Source organism: Pseudonaja textilis, chromosome 6, assembly GCF_049901715.1.
Source record: "Pseudonaja textilis isolate UNSWEBS1 chromosome 6, rPseTex1.2, whole genome shotgun sequence".
In the NCBI taxonomy this organism is placed as follows: Eukaryota; Metazoa; Chordata; class Lepidosauria; order Squamata; family Elapidae; genus Pseudonaja; species Pseudonaja textilis.
The window spans coordinates 6762572-6783178 of record NC_141995.1 but is presented as its reverse complement, the minus strand read 5'-3'; the positions used below and the strand labels follow the sequence as shown (position 1 = coordinate 6783178).

At 44.4% G+C, this 20607-nt stretch overlaps 1 protein-coding gene and 1 long non-coding RNA gene across 2 annotated transcripts in view; one reads left to right on the top strand and one right to left on the bottom strand.

Annotated features, from left to right (window-relative positions):
- Positions 1-20607, bottom strand: part of ADAMTS3 (ADAM metallopeptidase with thrombospondin type 1 motif 3) — a 137316-nt gene that overhangs the window by 100339 nt on the left and 16370 nt on the right.
- Positions 11415-12522, top strand: LOC148125385 (uncharacterized). The gene is made up of 2 exons (XR_015744032.1): positions 11415-11729; positions 12234-12522. It is a non-coding gene; the product is annotated as an uncharacterized LOC148125385 (long non-coding RNA).

Genomic DNA, 20607 nt, shown 5'->3' with positions numbered 1-20607 from the left:
TGGCCCTAAACGCTGCCCCAGAATTGTATTTTCTTTCTCCAAAAAAAAAAAAAAAACCCCAGTGCAATCTTTTGGCAGGGCCAGCGGGGCTCAGTTGGAACCGAATTAAAGCTATTCCTGGCACTATAATCAATATGAGCTATAAACACACAAATATACAAGGGAGACCCACAATGCAATAACAGCCCTGCTAGCAAAGATCACCAATTACATGACACTCATGTTTTGGTCACCACATTACAAAAAAAGATGTTGAGACTTTGGGAAAAGTGCAAAGAAGAGCAATTAAGATGATTAAAAGGCCTGGAGACTCAAACATACAAAGAATGATTGCAGGATTTGGGTTTGGCTAGTCTAGAGAAAGAAAAAAAAGGACTGGGTTTTTAGACCCAAACCCATTTCAGTGGCTACAGTGTTTAGATTTTAAGTGTGGTTTATTCTTGGTGTATCACATTATCTCAACCTGCCCTCGCTGAATAGCTTTGAGGATGCTGCCCTTGCATTTGTTAGCTATTCAGAGAATGTGTCTGCTGAAATCTAAAGTTGGTTAGGAACATTTCATGCAAGCTAAAGAAATATTAGAGATAAAGTAAAAATGACGAATTGATGGGATTTGCCTCTACAAGTCAGAAAATGTGGAATTTGGCAACAAGGATGGGGTAAATATCATACAAAGCTCTGACATCTTTATTTATCTGCATTATATGGATTTATTAGAGACTGCAAAAGTTCTTTGGCTGAGCTTCTTCCCCGAGTTCAGGAATATGCCTTCTCATTAGAACTCCAATGGAACAATGGTTTTAAATCTATTTTCAACCACAGAGTGGGATTAAAACAGTTTTTGGTTGATTTATCGCTCATCTCCACTGCTTTGTCCTCCCCTGCATTTTAGGCATTCAAAACATAATTCTCTGAAATAATATTTTCTTCTTATAATTAGGTAGGTTTTAGCACCGTGGGGAAGCTGCAAAGGTCATAAGTGTAAAAAAAATGTCATTTTTTTCCAGTGTCGTAACTTTGAATGGTCACTAAATGAACTGTTTGTAAGTCGAGGGCTACCTGTGCCCACGCCGCAACATCTGACAAGGGTGAACAGTCTTAACTGCAGTTACGGATTCCACAAGTTTTGTGTTACCCGGGACTGTGAATTTGCAAAAGCGAGGCTTCCCGCAAAGTATAAATTGGAAACGCAACAACACATAACTAAAACTGGGATTGAGTCTGTCATCTGCACCTCTATAACTGTCTGCTTTGGTTCTGCAACCCAACAAGACAGACACAGACTTCAGAGAGTAATTAGGACTGCAGAAAAAACCATTGCTACCAACCTGCCTTCCACTGAGGACCTGTATGTATACTGCATGAGTCAAAAAGTGGGCTGTGAAAATATTTACAGACCCCTCACATCCCGGACATAAACTGTTTCAACTCCTCCCTTCAAAATGATGCTATAGAGCACTGCACACCAGAACAACTAGACACAAGAATAGTTTTTTCCCGAACGCCATCACTCTGCTAAACAAATAATTTCCTCAACACTGTCCAACTATTTATTAAATCTGCATTACTATCACTATTAATCTTCCCATCCTTTCTTTCACCCATCTCCTCCCATTTATGACTGTAACCTTGTCGCTTGTATCCTTACAATTTATATTGACTGTTTCCTAGTATGATTTGATTGCTTATTGTACCCTATGACTATAATTAAGTGTTCTACCTTATGATTCCTAACAAATGTATCTTTTCTTTTATGTACACTGAGAGCATTTGCACCAAGACAAATTCCTTGTGTGTCCAATCACACTATATGCTATATCTATATTCCATCGGGGGAGGCAAGCAAAAGATTTCTACTGAAGAGTATTTTTTGACTAGTAAGTATTTGCTAAGCATTATTTTAATGATATCCAAGTAATAAATAAAGGAACAATTTCATTTTTGTTTTGTTTTGAGGCTGTTAAAAACAGAGGGGATACAACTAGAATTCTTTCTTATCTGAAGCACACCTGACCTCTGTTATCGTCCAATGAGATAGAAATTATGTGAAGCAACCCTCCCCCTGGAATAATGAAATATTTTGGGGAACGTTAAAAAAGGCAGGAGGGAATATTTCCCCTGAAGGAGAAATGGGGCGGGGGGGGGAGTCTAAAGGGAGGCAGAAACTAGGGCCAGTTTTCCTGCCCCAAGCAGAAACTAAGGAGGCCAGCTTTTAGAAATGCAGATTTGGTAATCCATTCAGAAAGACCGGGTCAGCCAGAGACTCGAGATAAGCAAGATAAGTTTGCCTGGGGCTTGCCTGCCCACAAAAATGGCTCTGTGTGCCATCTGTGGCACGCATGCCATAGATTCGCCATCATGGACCTAGAATTTGCATTTCCCCTTTTGCCTACAGAGCCAGCCATGACCCCATAGCAATCTGACAACAGCCAATAGAATATCAAAGGACATGTTCTTGCACAGGAACAGGGAGCTCAAATACAAAGCCCACGGAAAGTATTAAAAACCCACCCATTCTCAACTCCATTTTGTTAGCTGCCCCAGAACCATAAACCCTGGTGGTTCTGCTTTATCAATAAACAGAATATTTCTTTCCAATCAGCCTCCATTTTATTTCCAGCGTCTTTCTCCCAGCTTGGAACTTAACCAGATGGATTTTCCTTCCAACATTTTTTATATATATATATAAATATATATATTTTCCCCAGAAATAAGTCCAATCTCTGAATCGAAGTAAGGACATGGAAGCCTTGAAACACACAGAAGAAATAATGGGGGAAAATATCAAATTCCCAAGGGATTCTCTTGCCAAATCTAAAGGGTTATGTGTTTCACTACCTGCGTACATCAGTTATTATTCACAGTGTGTTGTGTATGTTCACATTCACAGTATTTTGTGAAAGTCTGCTATCGCTAGGCCTGCACTTCCTTCTTTTGCTATCGCTACAAGATGTTTCTGACAGCTTTCATTTATTATTTATCGTATTATGATATATGTGTGTCTAGACATTCTCTAGTATCATAATGGCATGTCCAACAACTCATGCAAAAATAATGGGTCCCTAATGCCCCAAAATTTATGCTAGGATGAATTTCTTCATTAAGATGTCACAAGACGTTTTCATGGTTAGCCCTGTAAACCCCACTGAATGCAATTGGATTACTCTGGGGATTGGATCGCTTCCAGAACAACAGTCCAAAGCTGTTTCCTATGTTTATTTAGTAGGATGACTGCAGAGTCCTTGGTGCTCTCTGAGCTTGGTTGCTTTCTTGCAGACATTTCATTATCACACTAGGTATCATTGTCAGTGCGAGGTGGAGGTGGAGAAAAAGGCAGAGGAGGAGGAGGAGGAGGAGGACTGTGGGGTCCTTGTTGCTCTCTGAGCTTGGTTGCTTTCTTGCAGACATTTCATTATCACACTAGGTATCATTGTCAGTGCGAGGTGGAGGTGGAGAAAAAGGCAGAGGAGGAGGAGGAGGAGGAGGACTGTGGGGTCCTTGTTGCTCTCTGAGCTTGGTTGTTTTCTTGTAGACATTTCATTATCACACCAGGTAACATCAACAGTGCTAGAGCACAGACTAGCACTCATGATGTTATCTAGTTTGGTCATGAAATACCTACAAGGAAACAATCATTCTCAGAGAGCAACAAGGACTCTGCAGCTGAACCCTGAGCTACAAGTATTCTCTTCTATAGTTGGAGAGTTGCCAACACCTTGATATATGGCACCATTCTAATCATATCTACTCTACAGTTGAATTCAGCAGGACTTATAGCACAATCCTACGCCTGCTTATTTTTTTCTTCGTCTGTTCAACTGAATTCTCCAATTCTCAGACACTGCTGGGAGAAGTCCCTGCTGGAACTGTATATTTCAATCTGAGTAAAATCAGTTGGACAACAAGAAGACCCCAGGTTTTATAAACAGGAAGAATCCACGTACTGGTGTGTGAAAATAACCTTGGGAGATGGAGGAAAGAGTTCCAGCCAAAGGAAATAGTTAGAGAAGAGGCAGATTAGCCCAGATAAGGAATGTGGGCATGGCAGAGATCTCAGAAGGGGCCCTCCCTAGTTTCTTGGGCTATAAAGATGATAGGGGCAGGGCTGGGATCCTACTGGTTCGAACCGGTTTGGCAAACCGGATGTTAAATTTATACCTGGTTCACCAAACTGATAGTTGAACCGACTGGCTGGCCCCGCCTACTCCACTCTGCCCCACCCAGGAGTCTCCATGCAGTCCATTTTGGATGCAGGTAAATGCAGGGTCCGCGTGGAGGCTCTGGGAGGGGGAAAAAATGGGCCAAACCAGAAGTTCCAGAAGTCTGGAAACGGGGCTGTTTCTGGCTTCCGTAGGGCCTCCAGAGCTGTTTCTGCCCTCCGAGAGGCCTAAGGGAAGCCTCGGGACTCTGGGGAAGGCGAAAAACAGCCAAACTGGAAGTTCCGGAAGTCTGGAACGGGCCTGTTTCCAGCTTCCGGTGGCCCTCCAGAGCCCGGTGGAAGCTGTTTTCACCCTCCCAAAGGCCTGAGGGAAGCCTCCTGATTCTGGGGAAAGCAAAAAACAGTGAAACCGGAAGTTCCAGAAGTCTGGAACGGGCCTGTTTCCAGCTTCCGGAGGCCCTCCAGAGCCTGGTGGAAGCTGTTTTCACCCTCCCAAAGGCCTGAGGAAGCCTCCTGACTCTGGGGAAGGCAAAAACTGTGAAACTGGAAGTTCCAGAAGGCCACGCCAACCATGGCCACACCCACCCAGCAACTGGCCAGAGAACCGGTCGCTGGAGTTTTGAATCCCATCCCTGGATAGGGGAGAAATGTACTTTTACCCTTGAGATATTCTGTTCATGTAATCTTACAATAACAGAATGACAGAGTTGGAAGAGAGCTTGAAGGTGTTCTAGTTCAACCCCCTTTTCCAAGCAGGAGATCCTACATCATTTGAACAAACAGCTGTCCCTCAAAACCTCCAGTGATGCAACATCCACAACTTCTTGAAGCAAGCCATTCCGCCGATTAACACTTCTCAATCTCTGGGGATTTCTCCTTCATTTCTAGGTTGGATCTCCCTTTGATAAATTTCCATCCTTTACTTCTGCCCTCAGGTGCTTTGGAAAATTAGTGGTGCCCCTCTTGTTTGTGGCAGCCCCTCAAATGTTGGAAGACTGCTATCATGTCACCCCCTAGGCCCTCTTTTCATCAGATTAGACCTAACCAGATCCTGCAACCGTCCTTCATACGTTTTAGCCTCCAATCCCCTACGCATCTTTGCGATGAAGAAAGTAGATTCAGTTCATAAATCAATCAAGTCATTAAATAAGGTAGAATTGGTTCATCTGGCTGTACTTCTTCTTCTGGGGCTGACAATCAAGAACTTGGAAGAAGAGACGGTTTGGTGCAGCCAGCAAAAAAAAAAAAAAAATCCCCTTCAGAGGTCACAGCCTGCATTGATTATTTCACTGAAATGAGAATCCACCCTGATGGATTTCACAGTAAAAAGGCAGTTGGGAAGAGAGCCAGTTCTCTTCCACTGTGGAGAGGGAAATAAGTGATTGCTTCTTAAGCGAGAGAGAAAGCTTGCATTACTGCTTTTAGCCAGGGCTGGTAAAACACAGCACTTGAAGTCCACCGTACGTTCTGACCTTAAGAAAACTACCTTCAAAGCAATAAACCCAAATGTTGGAACATCAACTCTGGAAAGAGTGTGGAGAAGAGCAACAAAAATAATTAGGGAGCTGGAGGCTAAAATATAAGAAGAACCGTTTCATGAGTTGGGTATACCTCTCGGTTAACTAAAAGAAGGACTAGAGGTGACCTAATAGCACTGTTCCAATATTTGAGGGGCTCCTACAAAGATAAGGGGGTCGAACTATTTTCCAAAGCACCAAAAAGCAACACAAGAAACAATAAATGGAACAAAAATAGAAGCAATTTAGAACCAAGGAGAAATTTCCTGACGGTAAATACAATCGACTAGTGATCTCTTTTTAAAAGAGATTGTCTTGGTCCTTTGTGCCATGGAGATGACCCAGTGCACCTCACAAGTGCGATGTGTTGGTGTGAGAATCTTCTGTGGAGGGTCTCAGTCATCCAGGTCATAGTTGTCTCAGAGGTGCTTTTTCAAAACGCAACTGGACTGTTTTTTTGTTTTTTGTTGTTGTTGTTTGTTTTGAGAAAGAAAAAATCGTTTCGCTTCTGATCCAAGAAGCTTCATCAGTTCTGGCAGGATGGTGGGGGATTTGGAGGGATTAGTTCTCACAGGATTTGGGGTAGTGAGATGGAAAGATCCAGGGCTGGGCTGCTGGGGGTTCGCAGAGGTTCTGGAGAGCCCCTAGCTAAGATTCTGTGCAGTTCGGAGAATCCCTAAATCCCACTCCTGGTTGGCCCCACCCACCCCACCCCGACACTCACAGGAATCCCCATACAGCCCGTTTTGGATGCAGGTAAGTGTAGGGCGTGTGCAGAGGCTCAGGGAGGACAAAAAACAGCCCTCCCAGAAGTTCGGGAAGGCTGGAAATGGACCCATTTCCAGCTTCCAGAGAGCCTCCGGAGCCTGGGAAGGCCATTTTCACCCTCCAGGAGGCTCGAGTAAAGCCTCCGGAGCCTAGGGAGGGCAAAAGCACACTGTGGTGCAGGAGGCCGACTAGGCCACACCCACCATAGCCACACCCACCCATCAACCAGGCAGAGAACCCTTTGCTAAAAATTTTGAAGCCCACCCCTGGAAAGATCATATTTCTTAGCAGACATCTGGTCATTAGCACTCTCTCTGAAAGCTCTTGAGGTCACTTGAAGGTGTTCCTGTGCCCTCAGGATCACCTGAATCAAAATGCCATTGGTTGTGGAACCTTCTTGGGACTGCTGAGAGGATTGTGTTGTAGACAGAAGATAGGACATATAGACCGAAGGGGTCCTTCTATGAACAGTGAATCCCATCAGTTGATTCATATAAGCAATGTCACCAGTCTCTTTGGACATCTCTCGGTGGCTACAGAGAGCAAAAATCTAATACTACTTTGATGAATTTTAGATTAGAAACAATTTACAATTTTACTACAAGATATGGCGTTGGCTATCAACTTGACATGAACACTGAATAAATTGATATCTGGCTATTGATACCCAACTTCTCCTTCTTTCTAGAATATTCCTAACTTCATGGGAATAGATTTCAAAACGGAGCCCCAAATGTTTTTATTTTTAAAGGCAACTGAACTTTATTTTTTCCTTGAAGACATTTCGCTTCTCATCCAAGAAGCTTCTTCGGTTCTGACTGAAGGGTGGAGGATAGAAGGACATTTGTTCCTTGCATTCAACTGGTCAGTAGCACTCTTTCTGAGAGTTGTTGAGACCACCTGGAGGTTTATCTGTGCCCTCAGGGTCACCTGAATAGTGTAATTAGGTGGAACCTTCTTGGAAATGTTGGAAGGGCTGTATTGTAGACAGGGAATATGTGTGTCTTATCTCTCCCGTCTGTCATGAGAGGGCTGCTCAGTGTTAACATAAATGGCCTCTTTGAGCCCTCCAAAGGCCCTCTGTGTCCTCAACGTGGACTTGGTGTGAGTCCTCTTATAAGGGGCAATGCTTCATTTCAGAGACTGTTTCTCACTTTACCCGCCCAAGGTAGCTCTGGAACTAATGCAAACCTAGCAAATCAGCAACTTCATTTCATTTTACTGAAGCATGGAGAAATGCTACTTTGCCCAAAGCATAATTCAAGTCAAGCATCTGTTGGATATTTGCAACTCTTAAACACAGAGCATCTTTTGAATCACACCCAACTTTGGAGGGTATACACAGTGGTGGGATTCAAAAAATTTTTACTACCAGTTCTGTGGATGTGGCTTGATGGGCATGGCAGGGGAAGGATACTGTAAAATCTCCAGTCAGAGGTGATATTTTCCAGTTCTCCAAACTACTCAAAATTTCCGCTACTGGTTCTCCAGAACTGGTCAGAACCTGCTAAATACCATCTCTGGGTATACAGCTTGGAATTACATCTGCTGTCAGGATTTGGATGGCCCGTCACTGCTTAATGTATAGAAAGAAAGACCAAGATTTAATTCACGGCATCTCTTCTTTTTTTTGTGAAAAAAAATATTTTATATTTATAATAAATCCATCTTAAACAGTGCATCGACTGGGTACGTATATCTTGTGCTAACAATTATAATTAGTATTTTTCTTACCAATAAACCCATTATCACATTTTCTTTATAAGCCATAGTCCCTTATATCTATTATCTTTATAACAATCTTAACTTATTTCTTTATAGATTCATCTACTCAATTTAAACTTGTTTTATTTTCCAACCATTGATAAAATAGATCCTATCATATAATATTCAGTTTCATCTTTTTTCTTTGATTGCCCGTGTTAATACTGTATATTCATCTCTGCACATTCAAATATTTTCTCAATCACTTTTCCCTCTGCCAGGATTTTATCGCTTTCCCAATTCTGAGCAAATACAATCCTAACTGCTGTTAGTACATGTATCTCTACATAGAAATGCAAAATGTCACATGTGGGGAACCATAGGAAATCCATGTTAATCCGTCTGATTGATTTATCTCACTATAAAATACGTTCCTGCTGTAGAGGAGTGATGCCTCAAATTCCATCCACCGGGGGTGCTTACTGTGGTGGAATCTCTAGCAGGATTTGGGGTGACCAGGAAGGAAACAGGACCATTGGGATAAGAGACATCTCAGTCCAGGGGAGAGAGGAAGGATGAAAAAGAGGCTGTGTCTTGATTAGGGTATATACATATATATATATATATATATATATATATATATGTAGATCTTTAGTTGTTGGGTTTTCTCCCGCGTAAGATTTGAAGTATCTAGGCAACGTTTCGATGAAGTCTCATTCATCATCTTCAGGCTTCTGTCTCCAGCTCTGTGCTTCTCAGAGTAATGGAGATTGCAGCTGCTTCCTCCTTTTAACTGCCAGTGGGGTGGAACTTGATTGGGTGGGGGCTTGGCTGTGTTCTGATTGGGTGGGGGTGTGTTCTCATTGGTAGGGGTTTGGCTGTGTTCTGATTGGTTGGGGGGTTAGCCGTGTTCTGATTGGTTGGGCGTGTTCTGTTCAGGAGGGGGCTTGGTTGTGCTCAGGTTAGTTTTAGTTGCTGGGGATTTGAGCTGGAGAGTTGTGATCTTGCTGTTTGGCTTCTAGTTCGTGGTCCTGCTGCATCTTCATAGTGGGTGTTGGTTTGCTTCATGTATGGCTCAGAGGGGTTTGAAGTGGGTAGTGATGCAGCTGCAGTGCAGCTTCTGGTCCATGGTCGTTTCTCATTTTCTGAATGGGTGGGAGTCTGTTTTCTACATGGAAGTGTGGTGGTGGCATCTTGTGTGGCTCTCATGGGTGTGGGTCCAGTGTCCTTCTTCATGTTAGGTACTTGTCTGTTCATGAGGGCGGGTTTCCAAATGGCTGGAAGGCGGGAGGTGTCATCTCGTTTGTTCATGCTGTGTGGGCGTTTTCTATCTCTATGGCTTCTCTGATTATTCTGCTGTTGAAGTGTTCGGTTTTGGCGATAGTTCTGCAGTATTTTTAAAATCAATTTCATGTCCTGTGGCTTTGAGGTGTTGGACCAGGAAGAGTTGTTTCTTCTTTTTTTGATTGAGTTCTTATGTTCTTCAATCGTGCGCTTATTCTTCTGTTAGTTTGTCCAATGTATGTGTTAGGGCAGGCTGTGCAGGGGATTTCGTATACTCCTTGGTTTTTTTCTAATTCGATTTTGTCTTTGGGGTTTCTTAGGATGGTGGATATTTTTTTTTGTGCAGAATGCTGTTTTGATGTTGTGTTTTGGAGGATCTTGCTAATTTTGTCTGTAGTGCCTTTTATATATGGGAGGAGGGCTTTTCCGTTTTCTTGTTTCTCTGTCTTGGATTTTGGTTGGGGCTTCTTTTTGGATTAGGTGGGTAATCTTCTTTCTGGAATCATTGGCTGTTGGGTGTTTGGAATGAAGTGCCCAATCTGTGCTGGATTGCAAGGTGCATGTTGGTAGCGGTTGGTATGTGTTTTCTTCTGGTAGATGGTGTGTCCTAGGGAGCCACTTCGGACGTTCATGAGGAGTTGATTGGTAGCATGCATGGTTTGGTTTTTTCTGGGTGCGTGGGTTGAGTGTCTTTCTTTCCCGGTGGCCGATTGAAGGTGTCCACTGCGGTGTGGTCGTTTTTCAGCTTGTGTTTAAGGTTACAGGGGGGTGTCCCTGGTGCTCCTTCTTTTGTTTGTTTTGTCCATTGGAGGGGAGGCGGGTTGGGATCTAGGAGTGCTTGGGGGGTGTTTTGTTTTGGTGGCTGTCCTTTGGGAGAGGCGAAGCTCGGCTGTTTTGTTCTACTCAGTCTCGGAGAGGTCTGGGGGCAGAGGGGGGTAGCCAGGGCCTGGGGGTCCTTCTACGGCCGCTAGGATCATATATACCCTGTTTCCCTGAAAATAAGACCTATCCCCAAAATAAGCCCTAGCATGTTTTCACCTGTGTGTCTAATATAAGCCCTATCCCCAAAATAAGTTCTACTTAAGAACCTGCCAGCCCATTCCATCTAGTTGCTCGTGGTGCCACAGCCACAAGGTGATGCAGGAGGTGGAGCTGACCCCCACCCCGTGGACCAGTTTACCTCAGGTAAACAGCCAGGCCATCCATGCCTCAATACTGCCTCGCAGCCAGGTGCAGCAGGAGCCCATGTGACTGCTGGCTCACTTCTGCTTGCTCACAGCCGCAATGGAGTAGGAAGCTGAGTGGTGCCACGGCTATGAGGCGAGGCAGGCATCAGGGAACAGATGGCCTGGCTATGGGGGCCCTGAAGTAGGCCGGTGTAGGGCAACTCCACCCCAAACACACACACATACACTGGTGGCAGCACTGGCGTCCTGCACAGCCTCCTGCCCCACCGCAAACAAGTAGAAGTGGGCCTCCTGGATATGGAAAAAAACAATAAGATGCCCCCTGAAAATAAGCCCTAGTGCTTATTTTGGGTTCCAAAAGAAAATAAGACCCAGTCTTATTGTGGGGGAAACACAAGCAATAGCAACAGCACTTGGACTTAAATACCTCTTCGCAGTGCTTTACAGCCCTCTGTAAAATGAGGAGCCGGATTGTTGAGGGAAATATGCTGACTCTGTAAGCCACTAGAGAGGGCTGTAGAGCACCGTGAAGCGGTATATAAGTCTAAGTGGTATTGATTGCTATTACTACGCCTTTGGACCTTACTAAATAGCTGCACTGAAAAAGGAGGGGAAAACCTCTGTGTTTCATCAGTCGAAGGGCTACGTTTTGAGGAGAGCAGCTCTTGTTGCCCTGCCAAAACAAATACACAAGACCAGGCAGAAAGGGAGGTGGAGAAATTGGTGGGGGGCCAAGGTAAAAGGGGCAGAGACAGGCCTCTCTGGAGACAGCCCTCTGGCCTTGAACTTCTCAAAGAGTGGACATAAAATGGGCTTTTATAAACCTCCTGCTGCCCTAAATCTAAAAACACACGCCCTCAAGGGCCAGCGAGACACAGCTACCTTTCTACCCACTCTGTTGGTTTAAGGTGTGATCGGTTCAACGGTTGTGCGAAACCTGCGTCACAACATACCTGCCGCTGGCTTCTTCTTCTTCTTTTTTTTTTAATGCCCTGAGATGAAAAACGTTCAGAGTCACCCTGAACACTGCCCGATTTACAGAGAGGAAAAAGGGAAGCTAAAAGAACTGCTTTTCCCTCTGACGACGGCCCTCATCAAAACATATCTGCAGTAAGTCGGGAGTGGTTTTTCTGATTCCATAGCCGAAAGAGATGGCTTCACAAAATTTTAGCAAGGGATTCTCTGCCCGTTTGCTGGATGGGCGTGGGCATGGTGGGCATGTCCTAGTCGGCCTCCTGCACCATGTGGGGGGGCCTCCCCAGGCTCTGGAGGCTTTCCTCGGGCCTCCGGGAGGGCAAAAATGGCCTCCCCAGGCTCCGGAGGTTCTCTGGAAGCTGGAAACAGGCCCGTTTTTCACCCTCCCCTGCACTTACCTGCATCCAAAATGGGCCGTGTGGGGACTCCTGGGAGGGGAAGGAAGGGGAGGGTGGGGCCAGCCAAGAGTGAGATTTGGGGGTTCTCCAAGCTGCATAGAATCTTAGCTAGGGGCTCTCCTGAACCCCTGGGAACCCCCAGCAGCCCAGCCCTGGATGGAGCTTTAGGTGGCTTTCAAGGGGAGGAAGGAAGATAGTGGCCACCCATGACACCTGTGTTTTGTTTTTGTTTTTTTCACAGTTGGATGTGGGATGACCAAGTTGCAGAGAAATGCTCTGTTTTGCTCAGCTGGTGTCTTTAAAATGCTTGTTTTGTACCAACTCTCTGGTTTGGTAATGGTACAGCCACCAAACCAGGTAGAGACTCCGACAGATAGTGAAGACTGCAGTCTAATGTCTATAAATATTGACACATATACTGTAGATATAGTATTATGATTTATCCTTCTTATTATCTTCTTTAGTCTCCCCTTTTATTCATATTATTATTATTAGTATTATTAGTATTAGTATTAGTATTATTAGTATTATTATTATGTTGCTTTGCATCAGAGGTGGTATTCAGCAGGTTCTGACCAGTTCTGGAGAACTGGTAGCGGAAATGTTGAGTAGTTTGGTGAACCAGCAAACACCACCTCTGGGTGGCCCCGCCCTCATATAGTCTCTGCCTCCCATTGAGTCCCAGCTGATCGGCTGGGTCTTCTTCGGTTGCCCTGCACAGGAGAACGGAGCTGGAAAGCAGGTTAGTGGCGTGGGGAAGAGAATGGGGATTTTGCAGTATCCTTCCCCTTCCACGCCCACCAAGCCATGCCCACAAAACTGGGAGTAAAGAATTTTGAATCCCACCACTGCTTTGCATGTACACTGAGTGCTTCTATACCAGAGACAAATTCCTTGTGTGTCTAATCACACTAAATGTAGTGAAATGCAGGTTGTTGTTTTTTTAACCAAAAAAAAAAAATCCCCCCAAATTCAAACTGTATCAGTGGTGGGATTCAATTTTTTTTTTTTTTACTACCGGTTCTGTGGGCATGGCTTGGTGGGCGTGGCAGGGGAAGGATATAACAAAATCCCCATTCCCTCCTCACAATGCTGCGATGGTTGTAAGTGTGAAAAAATTGTCATCAGTTACTTTTTTTCAGTGCCGTTGTAACTCTTGGAGCAGGATGCCTTGCAGGATCCCAAAGATTCATTTCTGGGGGAGTTTGGGGGAGAGAAAGAAAGACTTTTGCTGCTTTCCTTGCGTGCAGCCAAAAGCAGAAGAAGAAAGAAGCGGAAAGGAGCAGCCCGGTGGCCGGGCCAGGCGCGTGGGGAGAGTGGGGCAAGCTCCCCCCTTCTGCCCTTTCCCCCCTCCCCTCACTACCTTGTGTTATTCATAATGCAAGCGACACAAGCCTTGTGTTCCCGCAGGCCATGTGGGCAGAGCAGCCTTGTGTTCCTGCATAGCCTGGATTAATTGCTTTGTGTGGGGGGGGACATTTCTCTGCAGACCACCAAAATTTTCTCATGGACCACCAGTGGTCCCCCGGCCCACTGGTTGTTGACCACTGGACTAGAAGACCTCCAAGGTCCTTCCAATTCTTATACCTGACTACCTGTCATACAAATTCAAGAGAATGGGCTTATTCAGCAACCAAATAAGAAAAATCTTGCAAGAATCCAGCGATGAGAGATTTAGGAAAACATCCCGCTCCACACATCTGATTTGCATTTGTTTGATTAGCATAATAAATTTGTGTCATCTCCCTCCCAACGACTGGGAAAAACTATGCAAATATCTTAATTATGGTTGAGATGATTAGCTGAACACATGTAGAACAGCAGTTGGAGTCACTCCAGAACACTCCATTATATCCACTTATATACCCTGGAGTAGGACCCCCCCAAAGAGATTCCTTTTAACAACACTGCAATCACTTCCAGCAATTCTACCAGGATGCACTTTGCAACGGGGGGATTAAGAGAACTAACTATCGGGGGTAAGAAAAAATGGTTTTGAATGCTTCAATGAAATATTTTTTTAAAAAAGTTATCCCGTCAGAGAATTGTGCAGCCGGTGTCCAAATAGAGACGTTGACACAAACTTGTAGTTTTATATAAATAAATAGATTTTACAACTATATACATAGCAAACTAGATAGTTGGGCAAACAGGAGCATTGTGAGGTAAATTACAGAGAACACAGGGTACACCGAAGAAAAAAGGCGGGAAAAAAGCAAAACTCCCCCTCCACACCCATTGCAACCAATCACAGCGCAGATTGCCTCACGCAGGAGAGAGCACTCTGGTACCAATTGTGGGGTTGTGCAATCCAGAACAAACAGTTGTGGTTGATTGGTGCCAGAGTGCTGGCTCCTGCGTGAGGCAACCTACTCCGTAATTGGTTGCGATGTGTGTGGAGGGGGAGTTTCCCTTTTCTCCCACCTTTTTCTTCTGTGTGTCCTGTGTGATTTACCTCACGTGTCTATGACAATTCGTTGTGGTCAACCCGCCATGGCCAACTCACCACAGCTATCTCACCACAGCCAACATGCCATGGTCAACATGCCATGGTCACCTCACCATGGTCAACACGCCACAGCCAACTTGCCACAGCCAACTCCGCACAGGCAACTCACTATGGAACAACTTGCAGTGGGACAAAAGTTACACTAATATCAAATAAACTGTGGAATAGTATCATTAAAAAAAGGATGACAAAGGAGCGGCAGACCAAAATGCGAATGGCAAAAATTAAAATAATTGTTGGTTTATTTTATATCATGAAATTGAATTGTTAAATTGTCCCGCTGCGAGTTGTCCCACGACAAGTTGGCTGGGACGAGTTTTCCTACAGTAAGTTGGCCGTGGCAAGTTAGCTGGGCTGAGTTGTCCCATAACACTGCTCCAGCTACTAAATTTTAAATACCTTAACAAATATCTATTGTCCTTAGCTGGTTCACTGTATAATAATCTGGTGGCAAAATCATATGATGAATGATATAATGAAGCAGGTATATTTAGCCAAAGGAAGAGAAGGCTCAGAGCTCAGACATACTAGCATCTTCCAATATTTGTCACAGGGAAGAGGGCTCTGATTTACTCTCCATAGCAACTGAAGAGTAGCTCAAAAACTAATGGGTGGAAGTTCAACAGAGGGAGACCCATCCTGGAAATAAGGAGGAGTTTCCTTTATCAGTAGAAGTACTTGCTTTCAGAAGTTGTCAGTGCTCCATCACTGGAGGTCTTCAAGAAAGGTCACCATTTGTCCAGGATGGTATAATGACTCCTACCTTGGACAGGGGGTTGGACTAGAACAGTGGTCCCCAACCTTTTTTGTACCACGGACCAGTACAATCCATGGACCGATCCACGGACCGGTACAGGCATCAGCACACACGACCCCAAGGCAAGACGAGCCGAGTGACCGGCCAGCCAGCCGTCCCCTGCTTCTCCCCGCCACCTTCAACTCCTCCTTTGTACCTTCTTGCGGTCGATGGGGTTTTCAGGCTCTTTCTTAATCTCCTCCTGAGTAACGTGATACTCTACCGCCATCGGGACGGCTCTTCATTCGAAGCCGCCCCCCCCCTTCGATGAAACTAGACACGAGGATTCCTTCAGCACCCAAACACCAACCAACGACCGACAAGCTCATCCGGAAGCACTTTCTCAAGCGCCGTCAAAACAAGATGGCGGCGCCCAAGAAAAATAGGCGGCCCAGTACAAAATGATCCATGGACCGGTACCGGTCCAGGGCCCAGTGGTTGGGGACCACTGGACTAGAAGATCGCCATGGTCTCCTTGGAGTCATGTCACTTTTATCAGTGCTGTTTTAACTTTGGATGGTCACTAAGTGGTGGTAAGTTAACGACTATTTGTACAAGGTCATAAAAAGGGAGGTTTTTAATATATATCAAATCAGATTTAGAAAGTGCCCATTTCAGTCACAAAGTGATTCTGTTTTATTTGTTTGTTTGTTTTAAACTGCCCCTCTCCCTCAAAGAAGAAGGATTTTGGGCAGTGTCGAAGTAAAAAATATATATATAACAGATAATCAGAGTCGGAAGGGAACTTGTAGGTCCTCTAGTCCAACCCCCCACCCAAGCAAAAGACCCTACACCATTTCTGACAAATGGCAGTCTAGTCTCTTCTTGAAAGTTTCAAGTGATGATTAAAACAGTACATGGCATTTGCAATTTAAAAGGCATGGGTGGATTAAACATTAATATTTTAAAAGTTCTGCTCCTCCGTGTTCCTGAGGTTTAAAAAGGCTCCCCTTTTGCGACCTTCTGATAAAGCAAAATCAATGGGGTAGACGGATTCACTGAACAACCGCGATACAAACTTAACATCTGCAGTGATTCGCTTAACGAATGTGGCAAGAAAGGTCGTAAAATGGGGCAAAATTCACTTAACGAATGCCTCACTTAGCAACAGAAATGTTGGGGTCAATTGTGGTCATAGGTCGAGGATTTCCTGTAGCCCCTATTCGGGGTCTGATTTGATATGTAAAACCCAGAAATTATGTCCCCTAACTTTCCAAAGGAGTCCGTTTGTTTAAAGACCTATTTGACATCAGGCAGTCATTTCATTTTGGGGGTAATCATATATAATAAAGGGTTTGGAATATACTTTCCCAATTACATGAGCATCTCTTTCAAATTCATGTTCACATTAATCTTCTCGTCAAAGCAAAGTTTCTGCTGGTTAAAACTAAATGAACGTTCCCTGTTGGAAACAGTCTTAAACCTGAGCATAGCTTAACATGTCATTGTTGGAGAGGGCCGTGTAAACCATGAGATCTGTTAATATGTTATGTATGGTTTTCCCATCCTTACCCTGGAACACAGATTCTTTCTCATACATCCATAATAATTTCTGGGTTTTATCAAGGGACTGGTTGAATATTTCATTTATCCTTTCTTGGAAACCAGGGAAGGAAAATGAACAAAACCACCTGAAAAACATCTAAATTCCCAATGCCAAAAAGCACATTTCCCCAGATTGTACTCCATCATAATAAACGCAGATTATATGGCAGCAGGGGAAATAAGTGAATTATTGCACGAATGTGATTTTTTTATTAAAGCAGCCTTATTACACTCACAGGAAAAATACAAAAAAACCCAAAACCAGAAGTGGTATTCAGCAGGTTCTGACCAATTCCGGAGAAGCGGAAATTTTGAGTAGTTCGGAGAACCGGCAAATTCCACCTCTGACTGGAGATTTTACAATATCCTTCCCCTGCCACGCCCACCAAGCTATGCCCACAGAACCGGTAGTAAAAAAAATTGAATCCCACCACTGCCCCAAACCCACCTGCCAGTTCCATTCCGCAGCTTAGTTAATTATAGAGTGGGAGGGATATACTGAACGAAGATGAGATAAACATGCTAGCTGTAGAAAACAGGAGGAGGCAGAATTTTTTTTCCTTTGCATCCAATCCCTCCCCAAACTCCACTTCATTGTAGACCTATTTATTTGTTTGTTTGTTTTATTGGTTAGATTTTTATACTGCCTTTATTATTTTACATGCAACCTAAGGAAACATACCTAACACTAATTCCTCTTTCACTTCCACAACAACAACAACCTTGTGAGGTGGGTTGTGTTGAGAGAAAGTAATTGGCCCAAAGTTACCCAGGCAACTTTCATGCCTAAGGCAGAACTAGAACTCACCATCTCCTGGTGATTGGCCCAAAGTCATCCAGCCAGCTTTTATGACAGGGTACGTTATGGCTATATATTTGATTTTTATCCCATCTTATTTATGGTGTAAGAAACTCAAGTAATTTATGGTGTAAGTACTCCAGCATAACAATACAAGAGCACACAATAGATACAAACTCAAGGTTAACTGCACCAAACTTGATTGCAGGAAATAAGACTTCAGCAATGTCTGGAATCCTCTACCTGACTCTGTGGTTTCTTCCCCAAACCCCAAAACCTTTAACCTTAGATTGTCTACCATCGACCTCACCCCTTTCCTAAGAGGTCTGTAGGGAGCGTGCATAAGCGCACCAATGTGCCTACCGTCCCTGTCCTATTGTTTTCTTATTTTTCTTATCTATCTCATGTATTCAAAACTACTGTATATTTATTATTTATACCTGTATCTTGTAAGCGATTGGCAAATCAAATAAATACTAAATACTAAACTCAAGGCAGCAAACATGCCTAATACTCCTTCTTCCTCCTCTTTTCCCCACAACAATTCTGTTAGGCAAGTTGTGCTGAGAGAGAAGGATTGGCTCAAGGTTACCCAGTCAGCTTTCATGTCCATGGTGGAACTAGAACTCATCACCTCCTGGTTTCTAGGCCAGCACCTTAACCCCTGCACCGAACTGGCTATTTTACAGTTACATGTTTTGTTTTCATTTTATTTCTATTGCAGTTCCTGTTCAATGACTAGGAAGTTGGTGCGTGTTGGTAGATGTATCCCATCTGGTGCAGGGGAGGCTGAATATCAGCCCATATTCTGCTCAGGAGTCTCTGTTTCCCTGGTCTTGCCAGGTCAATTCCATGCAACCCAAGAGGTCTTCTTCCCAGCAAAGATTACAACATCTGGGAAAGGCTATAAAAGAGGCCAGCTCGAGGCCATTTCTTAAAAGTATGCTTTCTGCATTCAAGAGTGCTTTCTCAGAAAAATGAGGTGGATTTGGCACACGCTACTCGGGAGCTTTTCCAGTGAGAAGGGCGGAAAAGGAAAGGAAGGAAGAAACTGTAGCAAAACGAAAGGGCAATTCTTCCAAGAGCCAAAAGCAGATGGATGCACAGGGAACGGCGCCTATCCAGAAGAGATCCGTAACGATTCCAAAGAGACTGGATTCTAGCATGGCTTTCTATCACCCTGACACAGGTCCCGCGGTGTTATCTCCAGTCCTCTCCATGTCTGCTGAGCAAGCGGTTGCATGCAAAAGTTCAATTTCGATGGAATTTGGCTTCCAGTCCATTTTGGAAAGAGCTGACCTTCCAGTCCTGTCTTACTTTCAAAATCCCCAACTTGTATCATAGCTTCCATGGATGCTCTCCAGATATGTTGGCAAGGACTAGAACTCCCAGGAGTCTCGCTTGCGTTAGGCTGGGAAAAATGGCGATTCCAGAGTCTCATCACATTTGGAGGGTACCATGTTTTTTTAAAAAATAATTTTAATGTGAATGTTCTCCAGTAAAAAAATACTTGGCTAATGACAGGATGACGCTTATGACTCTTTCTTATAACTGTTCCAGTCCTTTCACCAGATGGTAAATTGGTGTTGCCAATAGAGAATAATTATTTGTTGCTCGGGGATGAATTCGTAGAGTCCCTGGTGTTCTCTGAGCTTAGTTGTTTCCTTGCAGACACTTCACCACCAAACTAGGTAACATCATCAGCACGCTAGTTGGTAATGAAATGTCTGCAAACAAAACAAAAAACAAAAAACAAACCACCAAGCCCAGAAAGCATCAAGGATCCCACAGATCCAGAATTCGCATTTTGACAGCTTTACATAAAAGATGGCGGTTTAAGATTATGCGTGAATTTTAGGGGCGTGAACACGATATGCATAAAAAACATGTACCCCCTCCCCCTCATGAAGGACTTATTAAATCACCCGTCTAAAGGCAAGGTCTTCACCAAACTAGATCTGAGAGAAGCTTACTGACAAAGGAGGGAGACGAATGGAAAACTGCCTTCAACGGCCCTCTGGGTAGTTTCCAATTCCAAGTTACGCCTTTCAGACTCCAGGGCCTCCCTGCAGAATTTATGCAACGCATCAATGAAGTGTTACATCCACACCTATACAAAGTGGTCCTCGTCTACCTGAATGACATTCTTATATTCAGCGAAACCATCAAAGAACATGTCAAGGTCATTTAGTATGGCACAGGATGAAATAAGGATCTCCTACCACGGACAGGAGGTTGGACTTTCAAGTTCCTTTCCAGCCCTATTATTCTATGTTCCAAACCACTTTTTACCCATGGTGGTCACTCAAACATCACTAAGAGATGAAAATCTCACTGTGACTTGCTTTCAAATATCAAAAAGTTTGGGAATAGAGCCAGGGAGGGTTTCAAAATTTTTAGCAAAGGGTTTTCTGCCCGGTTGCTGGGTGGGTGTAGGCATGGTGCGCATGGCCTAGTCAGCCTTCTGCACCATGGTGGGGGGGGATTTTTGCCCTCCAGGGCTCCAGAAGCTTTCCTTGAGCTTCTGGGAGGGCAAAAACGGCCTCCCCAGGCTCCAGAGACTCTCTGGAAGCCAGAAACAAGCCCATTTCCGGACTTCCTGAACTTCCAGGAGGCCCTTTTTCACCCTCCCTGAGCCTCTGTGTGTGCTCTGTGCTTACCTGAATCCCAAATGGGCCTCATGGGGACTCTTGGGAGAGGAGGGGTGGGGTGGGGAGGGCCAGCCAGGAGTGGAATTTTGCGGTTCTCCAAACTGCACAGAATCTTAGCTAGGGGCTCCCCCTACCCCTGGGGGCGAACCCCCAGCAACCCTGGATAGATCTGAGAAAGTCTACTACATGCTCCACTTTCATACACCTGATTTCTGACTTCCCATACCCTAAAAGTAGAGCGGTACCCAGCCATTCAAGGAGATGCTTTCCGGACTGAATGACACAAGTCTCCAGACTCAATTCTAGCAACTTTCA